This window comes from Sceloporus occidentalis, unplaced genomic scaffold (assembly GCF_023333645.1).
Source record: "Sceloporus occidentalis isolate IW3139 unplaced genomic scaffold, rSceOcc1.0.p SCAF_2, whole genome shotgun sequence".
NCBI lineage: Eukaryota > Metazoa > Chordata > Lepidosauria > Squamata > Phrynosomatidae > Sceloporus > Sceloporus occidentalis.
The window spans coordinates 207,152,764-207,165,034 of NW_028316982.1; positions in this window are offsets into that span (position 1 = coordinate 207,152,764).

The following is a 12,271-nucleotide window of genomic DNA, read 5'->3' on the forward strand; positions in this document are numbered from 1 at the left end:
TATATATATACACACACACACACACAAACACACAGAGCATATGCTATTTTATAGGTGTATCTACTTATGTATCAATACATATATTTAGATATATATATATATATATATACACACCGCGCAAATGCAACTATTTGTGTGCATATATACCCACACACAGAGCATATGTAATAATGTGTGTGTGTATAGACACACACACTCACACACACCTAGAGAAAAACATATATATATTTCCATGCCTATGTTCATATATATACACACACTCACACACACCTAGAGCAAAACATATATATATTTCCATGCCTATGTTCATATACATACACACACTCACACACACGCACGCAGAACCGGGCATTGCTAATTTGTTGCAAGTGAAGGTAATTGTTACATTAAAACCAAGCAGGAATGTAGAGAGGAAACAGTAACGGGCACGTTGTATCACATTGTTAATGTGCATGAGCTTGCTCTCCAATTGTTTACCGGGCTGTCATGCAAGGCACGAAAAACAGGAAAAGGATGTGACCTCCCTTTTCACCCCAGAAGTGTTTAAGGTCGCGACCCACGCAGGGCACCACTGGGCATGTGCAAGGCGGCCGATACGAATTGGCCAATCCGCATGTTAAGGTCCGGTTTGGTAAAACATTCTGCACTGAATGCACTTCGCGCGAATGCGGATCGGGCAATTCGAAACCCGCCAATGCGGAAGGACTCCCAGGTATGATAGTACATTCACGTTAGCACGCGAATGCGGATCGCCCAGTACGCAAAAGCCCCAGTTCCGACCCTGTCTGATAAACGCCCTAGTCTCTGGAGCAGCAGAAAACAAGCTTGCTCCCTCCTCAATATGACATCCCTTCAAATATTTAAACAGGGCTATCATATCACTTCTTAACCTTCTCTTCTCCAGGCTAAACATCCCCAGCTCCCTAAGTCATTCCTCATAGGGCATGGTTACCTTGGTCAAATGAAGCATAATTAGTTCACTTTAAATCTCTGTTAACATGCTTAAAATATCAACAGACAAAGAGAAAATAATAATGTTTGATTCTTAAATAAAGCTGAAATTTGGTATGTATAAGAAGAGAGAGAAAGAGAGAGATGCTGGAATAAAGTCAGAACTCTTGTTAACTTTGCTATCTGGAAAATGCATCTTATTAACTTTTATAATGGCTATTTTTAAATTGGCATGTTATAGGACTTTTGAAAGAGCCCTATAATTTCAGAACAACATTCAGCTCTTTTCCATCATATTATTATTCCATTTGAATTGCTGACTTTGTGCATAAGCATCTGACATAATTCAAGAGATTATGTTCCTCAGCCTTGCTCAACTCCAGCTCTGTCTACAAAACTTTCTCTTGCTTCAAAATGCTATGATTGTGTATTGGACTGTAGTAGTTCATGTGACCTCCTACTGCAGCCATGCCATGGTATGCCAGACTTTTTCTTCTTTCCATTTTGCCAGGTCATAGGCATGAGTGTCTGGTATCAAGTCTGAGTGCACAGACTTATAGGGTGGTGACCAGATTTCCCACACTTGCTGTTAGATTCCACCATCACTGACACTGTTGTTTAAAGTTGTTAGGCTGGTCTAACAGAACTCTTAAAGCACATCAAAAAATGTGGAGGCTGTTCCATTTTGTGTGTGTGTGTGTGTGTATGTGGCATTACCTTGGCACTGCATGCTGATGGGGAGGGTGGGATTCACAATGCACCATTATAGTATTGTTATTCCTTTTAACTGTCACGGTCCTGTCTAATGGAATCTTTGAATTTTCAATAGCGGTGTTTAGACTTTTCAGTCAGAGAGCTCTAAGTGCATCACCAAACTAGGGATCTAGGATTTCATTGGATAGAACCATAGCAGTTAAAGTGACATAATAGCCCTATCATTCTGTAGTGAGAAGGGGTCTCATCAAACAGGGGTGGCAAGCAGCAGATGTGGCAAGATGGTGGAAGGATTTTTAAACACAAGAGGTGGGTGGACATCTCAGTGCAGCACCCCTGAACTATATTTCAGGGGTACAGACTGGCACTTTCTAGCAGAGAATACTTTTTTAAAAAAAATCTTTATTCCATTTTTAAAAAAAACATTCAAAACATAAACAAAATTGCTCAAGAATTCATTTTCAGTTGTAGAACATATTCAAAGGTAACTTTAATTAGTATATTACATAATAAAGTACATCTTCTTCGTATTTTATCTAAACTGAAGATGAATTTCTATTGCTAAATGTATTCCAATACTTCCTCCCATATTGCAGTAACCATTCTTTGTGTACATTCCAACCCCCGCTATCTTTTGTTTCAGTGAGTATGGACCATTTTATCCTTGGCCTTTTCCCCATCCATAGAAATTTAGACATTTCTCTTTAGCAGATCAGGAAACAGTTTTCATTTACTATAATCAGAAGATTTTGAAACATATATAAAAACTTCAGCAAGATGTTCATTTTTATAATGGCTGCTCTTCCTGATAACAATATTGGCAGTTTTGTCCATCCTAGTAGACAATTCTAAGTAACTCACCTAACTGGAAATCCCAGGATCCCTAAGGATGGAACCATGACAGTCAAGTGATATTAAACTGATATGGCATCCAGTTCACATTATGTTAGTGAAGATACAATCCTGCAGCAACTATATACTGCCCCTGATGCTAGGTATTTTTACATACAACTCAGCCAGGAGGCAAAAGCTTACAGAGACCCAGAAGTCTAGTCCTCCTGACACTTGGCACTATTGGGAAGTTAAACAGACACAGGAAAGTGAGGCACAAGTGAAAGTAGAAGTGATCAAATTTAGGAATGGAAAAGAAGCATTCACTTCTGTAATATACCTCACCACCTTTTCTCCTTGTCATTTAAAGAATTGTCTTGCCAATTGTCCCCAAGATTTGAGGCAAAGACGTTTGCATGAATTGGGATGGAATCTTTCCATCTTTATGGACTGAAGCTATCATTCAAAATGTAGTCAGTTGGCATGGTGTCCATGTTCTACTAATCTGAAGCAGTCCTTAACCTACAAATAAAGCAACTCATATTGAATTCAGTGGATCTTTCTTCCAAGCGAACATGCACCAGGTCAAACTATTTAACAGGAACCTGACGTTCAGCAGTTTCTAGACTGTAATCCTGCACTCAGTAGTTCACATCCAATTCCATTTCCTACTGCCAGTGAGTTCTGGAATTCATAAAAGAACACAGGATTGCTGTCGTAATGTATTTCAGCTTGGACTAGTTTTTGTTTTGTTTTTTGACAGAAGGGAAATATGAATTATTAAAGACAATTTATTTAAAGGACTGGGGGAGGAGTAAGGTACATGGTGATTTTTTTTTCTTTTTAAAAATGCCACAGTCCTCTCTGCTAAGGCATACTTTACCTGCCATTTTAATTCAAGGGCTCTGTCAATGTTCCAACATTCTTGAGCCATTACAAATGGAACCTGGAGCCCTTGAAACAGATGTGCATAACATGTGATGCAATCAGTGCAAGACAGGGCCCTGAATACACGAGTTTATTATTTCCTTGCTTCATAAGAATCGGGGTTGCCAAACATGAATTTAATCATGAACAATTTAAAAAAGGTTGTCACCTTAAAAGTACCTTTTCCAGTCTTGTGATTAATTCTGTATTCTTGTACTGCTCTGTTCCTCAGCCTTGCTCACACTAAATCTAAGCAATTCAGGCACTATTAGCCATGACTGCTAAATCAAACATTCAGGGTAATAGTGGTTCAGGATGAGAGGATTTCCTCTTTTTTATGCCTTTGTTGTTCCTCCAGATTATTTTGTCCTGTATTTCACTCCTTCTAAATTCCAGTTTAACTGGGAGCATTTCTAAATTAATTCCAGAAGTGGAGCATGCACAGTTTTCTCTGGATTTAAGTAATTTCTGTTCATTGGCATCTTTGTCTCCTCTGTATTCATAACTGCACATACACAATTATAAATACCCTTCAAAAAGGCAATGCATTGATGGGAACAAAATTAGTTTGCTTCACACTTTAGTACAAATTTGGCTAATTCACACTTTCCTGACTACTATGGAAGCAAATGCATTTCCCCCCAGTTTTTACAGTCTTCTGAACTTTCATATACAATTTCCAGTTGGGAAGGGGGTTAAGTTGTAGAATGTTCCATGAGTAGTTGCTCTCTTTGGCTTAGATCTGATAGGTTTGTGTAACTCCACCAATGGATGCATGATGTAGGTGGGTGGAATAAAAGAATATGGGTGCAGCAATTTGTACCTCATAAGTGATTTTCTAAGGCAGCTGTCCTAGAGGCTTTCACCCTGATGCTAAGAGCTCTAGAGACTGGCAGCTTTCTTTCCAAGTTCCAATGGCTTTTTCCACCTCTCCTTGCAACTGTTGTGCAATCCTATGCATAAATGGCTATTATACTAATGTAATGCAACAACAGGATTCTGAGTTTTATATCAGCCTTCCCCAACCTGGTTTACCCTAGTTCTGTCATCCTAGCTGGGAATAATGAAGGGCACCAGTTTTGGCAAGATTGACATGAATAAAAAGATTAGAGAGAGGGTCATTTCCCAAACCACCCTGTGCTGTTTTCATTCCACTGGGACATAGGCCACCATAGAACTAGTGATCTGAGATTGTCAGTTAATTTCCAAAGCACAGTTTTGCTAAAATCTAAAAAAATCCACAAAGGTTTCAACATTCAGTTTAATACTTAAATTTGTGCCAGCTGTATGGTCATTGATTATGATGAATGGACACTGTTACCTCCCTCTATCTACAATTTGACTCCATAACTTATTACACATGACAACTGTACATAAGAACTCAAATACTGATACACACCCATCTACTTGGACAGTGTACTTCCAGGGGTGACAGTGTTTTTAGGTTCAAATAGCCTAATACTATGTTGAAATTAAGAGTTACTAAAGGGGCAATACTGTCCATAGTGATCACAATCACTTTTGTATAGTTCATTCATATGTGACAGCAGATAAATTTCCTACATCCTTTGTATGCTTAATTATACATCATTTAGTGTAATATAATAGCTGTCTTCCTCCTCCTCTGCTGCCTCCATCTTTACCTCCACCTCAACCTCCTCCAGTGCACCTTGCTTTCAAATAATTTTCAGTTTAATTACGCTTTCTCTTTTTTTCAAAATGTTGCTCTTGTTTTAATTTATGTATCATTATTTGTTTATTATGAAACTATTCTATATGTTTTAATTTGTATGATATTTGGGAGCCTTTTGATGAGCTAAAACAATTGTATCAACACAGAGCATGGTTTAGTGGTTTTAGTGTTAGACTAGCACTTCAGGCACTTCAGGAGACCATTGCTCAGCCATGAAAACACAGAGTGTGATCTTCAAATGGTCATACACATTTCACCTCAAAGGAAGATAATGGCAAACTTTCTCTAAACAAATCATGCCAAGAAAAACCTGTACTGGGTTTATCTTAATGTCAATGTAAGTCACAAATGACATGAAGGCACACAAAACAACAGTCAACATGGTAATCACATCCTTATAAAGCATTTAACCAAGTTCACTAGTTCCAAGTAAAGTCTAGACAAATCTTTCGGTAGAAATATCCAGTGTTCCAGCAAAGCCTGAAGAAGCCACCCAAGAGTGAAAGTGATGAAATATTAGACATTCTCATTAGATAGGTTTGGTCCTCAGCTTTATCAAGAGACAGGATACTATGGGCCGCTGTGCTGCGCATTATCAGTATTATCAGGATCCCTCTTCAATGCATGCTTGCAAGACTAACACAAACACATTGCAGATAAATGCTAAATCCCAATGATCCCTGGTAAATGAAAAGGAATTTTGTTTCCTTACAACCCAATATGAAGAGAGAGAGTGTGTGTGTGTGTGTATAATGTAATATCCTTTAAAATGAGAGCCCATCCTTGAATAACTATATACTATTAAAACTGTGGAATAATGTATTATTTAGCTATTAATCAAATATTTGTCAGATGGAGCCCAAATAACATCTGAATAGAAGAATAAGAAAGATCATTTTTGCATCTTCACTGTCTTTAAATATTTGATTTTATTGAACACTATGTGGATAATCATTATATATTAAGTCAAAACCAATTGTAATGAGCCATGTCTTAAGTTACAGCAACATACAGGAAGCTGACTACTTGAATATAAGGACAGAAAAACATAGCAAGAGCCTTAGTAGAACAAAGGGTTATTTAATTCAGCAGCCACACTATCACAACCAATTGCCCATGGAAGACTCACAAGCAGGACATGGCAGCAACACATATCCATCCAACTTGTGTTTGTGATTCCCAGAACGTGATGTACAGAGGCATGCTTCCTCTGGTACTGGAAAAAATACATTCTGTTCACTCCCATTCTGTAAAGGAGAAAAGGCTTAAGGCTCCTCGATGGCTGAAGAGAGGGTATTTTTCTGGCCAAAATTCACTGCTCTAATCTCCAACTCCTTATTATTCTAATAATTGGCTCTAATGTTATTTCACATCCTGGATAGATATGTATGTATGTGTGTATATATATTACATTTATTATGCATTACAGTTTCCAGATGCCATCCAAAATGTTATTTGCATCTTTAAATTTAATTTGCACAAGTATGCTAGACAGACTACCAAAGAAACATAATTTATTTTGTCAATACTGAATGTTTCTCTAGTGATGAAAGATATATTATATCCTAGTCATGACAGATAGAAGAGATTTTGCTGGAAAAGAAGATACTTGTCTCAAAATGTAATAGTGTGTACTATTAAGGAGAACAAAATCATTCTCCCCCCCCCCCCCCGGGAAACAAAAACCCTACATTTCTTTCCCTCTCCTTACTTTTTTCCATTCAAAATCACCCCCTTGTTGACTCCAAACAACAAATCTAGTGTCTCAGCAATAATAATGTAACAATGAAATTGTGCTGGAAATATCCAAGAACAATTAAAGAAAAAGAATATTTCCTATTGTATGTGCTAGTTTTAAAATCAGAGAGGTTGGGTGGGAGAAATAAGGTAGTAGACCTGTTGCCTTTATATGACAGTACAAGATGACAAGATAAATTATCCTCATCTGAATTAATGTTTAGTTTTGGGAGGTTCTTTTATATACAGTCAACATGTCAATTCAGAAGCTACATTGCTTTCTTGAGGCATGTTTTCAAAATGAATTAGAGAGGCAAGTAAAATGGTCAGACCCCCTGAAAACAACCCACTTGTGCTGATTCACAAGGGATCTTTAAAATAGGACTTTAGAAACTAGGAGGCTCTGTCTAGGAAAGGGAAGGAATTGGGGCATAAATGGAATTAGTCTAAATATAATGTGAAGCATCAAGGCATTGCTAGTGAAGGCAGTCTACTAAACATGTTTGGGAAGATTCATAGATCATTGCCTCCAACAGTAATTTAACAAATGACATGCAAGTTATGGAAAACACTTCACGGGGACTGGCAGGAATTTGGAAAACAGTTCAAGGGGGCTTTAAACTAACTTCTATGGAAGAAGTTGGTTAAAGACCAGTCCTAACTATCCAGAAAAGTTCAGCATAACTAAGGAGGAAAGACAATAGTAGTAATTTTTAGATAAATACTTCAGGGTTAACCAGGAAAGTGCAATGTCAAAGACAGTTGGACCTCCATATCCTTGGATTTTTTATCCATGGATTCAGTCATCCATAGCTTGAAATACACACACACACACACACACAAACACACACACACAAACATATTCCAAAAAGAAATCTTTGATTTTGCCTTTTTATGTAAGGGACACCATTTTACTATGCCATTGTATTTAATGCGACTTGAGTATCCATGGATTTTGGTATTCACAAAGGATCCTAGAACCATGGAATAGAAGAAACAAAGTGAATATAGTTGAAATCTTGAAATGACATGGCAAGTAGAATCAAATAGGTATTATTGAAGCTTGATAGGAAGAAATTTATGACTGGAACAGGACAATTGTAAGTATTACTTGTTCACAAAGAATGGACCCAGAAAAGAATAGAAAACAGAAAAGAAAAAGGCATTATACAGAAATGTAGATTTACAGAGAAATCTTTTAAACTGGGAAGACAGGCAAACTAGAGACGTTGTAACCTACTGGAAAAGTAGGCATAGACAGCATGACTTGGAAAGCTGGAACGGGGTGGGGGGGGGTGGGATAATAACGGTAATGATAGTAATAGCCAAGCTCCTGCCTTATAAGACTATGATGTATAACTTTAGGATGACAAAGGCCCGGTCCAGACGGGCGCGATAGGGTGCCCTCATCATGTGCAAGGGGTGGCGCTTCTAGGCGCCCCTCGTCCCTCGTATGTGATGAGGGCATCAAAATGGTGGCGCCCTGTACAAATGGGCACCGGCATCATTATGTGACAAACAACTAGCATCCGCATGTCGCGGCGCCATTGTGACTTCGCGAGTGCACCATTGGCGCACTGTGGCGTCACAATGGTGCTGCAACAAGAAGCCACTTTAAAAAAAAATTTAAACTTCATTGGTTAAAATACATACATATATGCAATATACAACATACAACATACAACATACATACATACATAGGCAAAGAAGAAAAACGCCAATGTATCCACAGAATAAGCCTATAAGAAGCTTAATCTTTGCTACCTTCTTCTTCTTCATCATTCTTCCATCTTCACTCTTCCTTCCAAACCACTCTCATTCTAACTGACTTCCTACCTACCAACCCATTTCAACATGACATTTTTGGCTATCCAGTACTACTACTTATCATATTATAATATAGCAAAAAAATATCTAAAATATACACATAGTTTTAACCTGTTAGACCCTATTGATAGAAGCAGACATAAATCTAAATCTTATTATTTAGGTTGATCATGGCTATTTTCCCCCACCTCCCTTCAAAATAACCTATAACCTTCTTCCATTCCTTTAAAACACTTTCATCATAATCATTTCTTATGGCCTTTGTTAAGATGTCCATTGCCATACCATCATATAGTTTTAACAGCCACTCCTCTTTTGATGGGATTTGCTCTCCTTTCCACTTCTGCGCGAAACAAATCCTTGCCAACGATATCATATAAAAGATGATTTTTTCCTCCTCCTTCTTTATATCATTATTCATTAAACCCAAAAGATAGAGCTCTGGATTTAAAGTGAGCTTTGTATCCAGTATGAAATTAATTGAGTCATTTATCATTCTCCAATAAGTTTTTGCTCTTTTACAACTCCACCAACAGTGAAAGAAGGTTCCTTTTTCTTTTTTGCATTTCCAACATTGATCTTTTTTTGTTTTATATATTTTTGCTAATTTGTACGGACAAAGATACCAAAAGTAAAACATTTTGTAAAAATTTTATTTTATATTTTGGGTGACTGTCAATCTATTAACATCTTTCCAAACCTTTTCCCACTGTGATATTTGTATAGGATGGCCAAAGCATTTAGCCCACTTTATCATTTGGTCCTTTATCTCTTCGTCTTTCATTTCTATTTCCAAGAGTGCTGCACAGAATTTTCTGATTAGTTTTTCTTTATCTTTTATTAAAATCCTAGATAGGTCTGAATTTTCTCCTTCTTGTTCCAAATCAAAGTCATAAGTTTTCCCGTCTATTTTGAATCTTTCAACCAATTGTCTATACATAAACCAATTGATATCCCATCCCTCTTTGATTAGTTTCTCTTGATTTCAGATTAATACCTCCCTCTGTATTTGTCCATACATCTTCATATTTAAACCATTTCGTATCTCCTCTCATTTCTTTCCTTAAAAAGCTTCCAGAGGTGAAACCCAACCACTCATCTTTGGGAGAATGTATCTGTTATATTTGTCCCAAACTCTGATTAGAGACTTCCTCACACAATGATTACAAAAGGATTTGTTTTGTTTTGCCTTCCCATACACAAGATATGCATGCCGTCCCCAATTATTTCCTTCACTTTCTAATTCTAGAAGCTTTCTATTTTCTAGTGTTACCCAATCCTTCAACCAAGTTAAACAACAGGCCTCAAAGTATAACTTTAGATTTGGCAAATTCAAACCTCCTCTCTCTTTTGAGTCTTGCAAGTTTTTTAATTTGATTCTTGGGTGGGTTACAGACCGCCATTTAGTACGTAATGAATACGTACTAGGGTTAGGAAGGGGCGGTGCTTCCGCACCCCCTAACCCTAGTACGTATTCTGTACGTACAATATGGCGGCGGCCGTTCCACACGGCTGCCGCCATATTTACGTATCAGATGCTGTGCGTCCGCACGTGTCGAGGCGTCTATGACGTTGCGAGTCCGCCCCTGGCGCCTCGCAACGTCATAGAGGCGCCGCTTAAAGAAGCTCCATTTTGGAGCTTCTTTTTTGCTCGGTAACGGAGCCACGCGGTTTGGCTGCAGTGGCTCCCTTACAGAGCAAACAGCGGCGGCGGCAGATCGCCACAAAGCGGCGGTTTATAACCCGCCTTGGTTTCCTTCCCCTCCAAATAAAGTTGGTTATATCTTCCAATTCTTAAATATTTTGTCTGTGGTTATAATGGGAATTGTCTGGAAGAGGAATAAAATCCTTGGCAGTATATTCATTTTGATTGTAGAGATTCTTCCTGTGATTGAAAGATTTAATTTGTTCCAGCATAATAGATCATCCTTAATTTTACTCCATGCTTTTTTATAATTGTTTTCAAATAAGTCTGTCGGTTTTGTTTTGTTTTTGGTGATTTGGATTCCTAAATAATTAACTTTTTTAACAATGTTAATCCCTGAAATATTATATAGTATTGTTTCTTCCTCTTTAAATTTTTTGTCAAGAAATTTGATTTGTTTTTATTAATTTTACATCCTGTTATGTTGCCGAATAATTCAATTTCCTCTAAAATGCTGTTGGTACAAGTCACTGAGTCCTCTGCTATTATTACCACATCATCTGTAAATGCTCTAATTTTGAAGTTTGATTTCCTAATTTTGATTCCTTGAATTTTAGTGTCCCTTTTTATCCTCTTGATAAATAGTTCCATGATTAATAAGAATAGTAGCGGGGATAGGGGGCAACTTTGGCGTGTACCTCTTCTTACTGAAATATATTCTGAATTTTCACCATTGATTCTATTTTGGGCTTTTTGATTGTTGTAAATTTTTTCCATCCAATTTTGAAAATTTTGGCCTATATTAATTTTTTGCAATAATTTTAACGTTTTCCAATTAACCGAGTCAAAGGCCTTTTCGAAATCCAAAAACAATAAACCCAATTTTTTCTCATTATGTATTTCATAATATTCTAATGTGTCTAAGATCACTCTTATATTATCCCTTATGTGTCTGTTTGGCATAAATCGCCTTTGATCTACCCAGAACCCTTTATTGGATTCTTCTGAAGCCTGTTGTGACGCTTTTAATGATCATTTTGCAGATAAAATCTCTCGGATAAGAGCTGATTTGGATGCCAATTTGAGGACAGAGACTACTAGAGAGGCATCCAGTGCGTCCGTCATTACTGTTAGACTGGATCAATTTGAGTCGGTAAGTACTGAGGATGTGGACAAGCTTCTTAGTAGTTTGAAAAAGACGACTTGCCCTCTCGACCCTTGCCCAACCTGGCTGGCTATCCAACGGGGAGAAAAAATCATGGTGATGCTGAAAAACATAATTAATGCATCCCTCAGGGAAGGCTCCCTGCCTCCCTGTCTCAAGGAGGCAGTAGTTAGACCACTCTTTAAAAAAGCCCTCCCTGGACCCCCTGGATAGAAACAACTACCATTTTTGAGCAAGGTGATTGAGGGAGCAGTCGCCAATCAACTACAAGCAGTCTTGGAGGAAATGGATTTTCTGGATCCATTTCAAACCGGATTAAGGACGGGATACGGAGTTGAGACTGCCATGGTCGCCTTAGTCGATGATCTCTGTCTGGGCATCGACAGGGGAAGTGTGACCCTGCTGGTGCTCTTGGACCTCTCAGCAGCCTTCGATAACTTCTGGAACGCCTGAGAGAGTTGGGTATTGGAGGCACTGCATTGCAGTGGTTCCGGTCCTACCTCTCGGGGAGGTTCCAGATGGTGTCGCTTGGGGACAGTTGTTCGGCCAAGAGGGAGCTCAAATCGGGCGTCCCTCAAGGCACGATTCTGTCCCCAATGTTGTTTAACATTTACATGAAGCCGCTGGGTGAGATCATCCGGAGACATGGGGCGGGGTGTTATCAGTATGCTGATGACACCCAAATATATTTCTCTATGTCTCGGACTGAAGCAGTGACTAAGGATGGCATCTCTCCTCTGAATGCCTGTCTTGGGGCAGTAATGGACTGGATGAGGGAAAC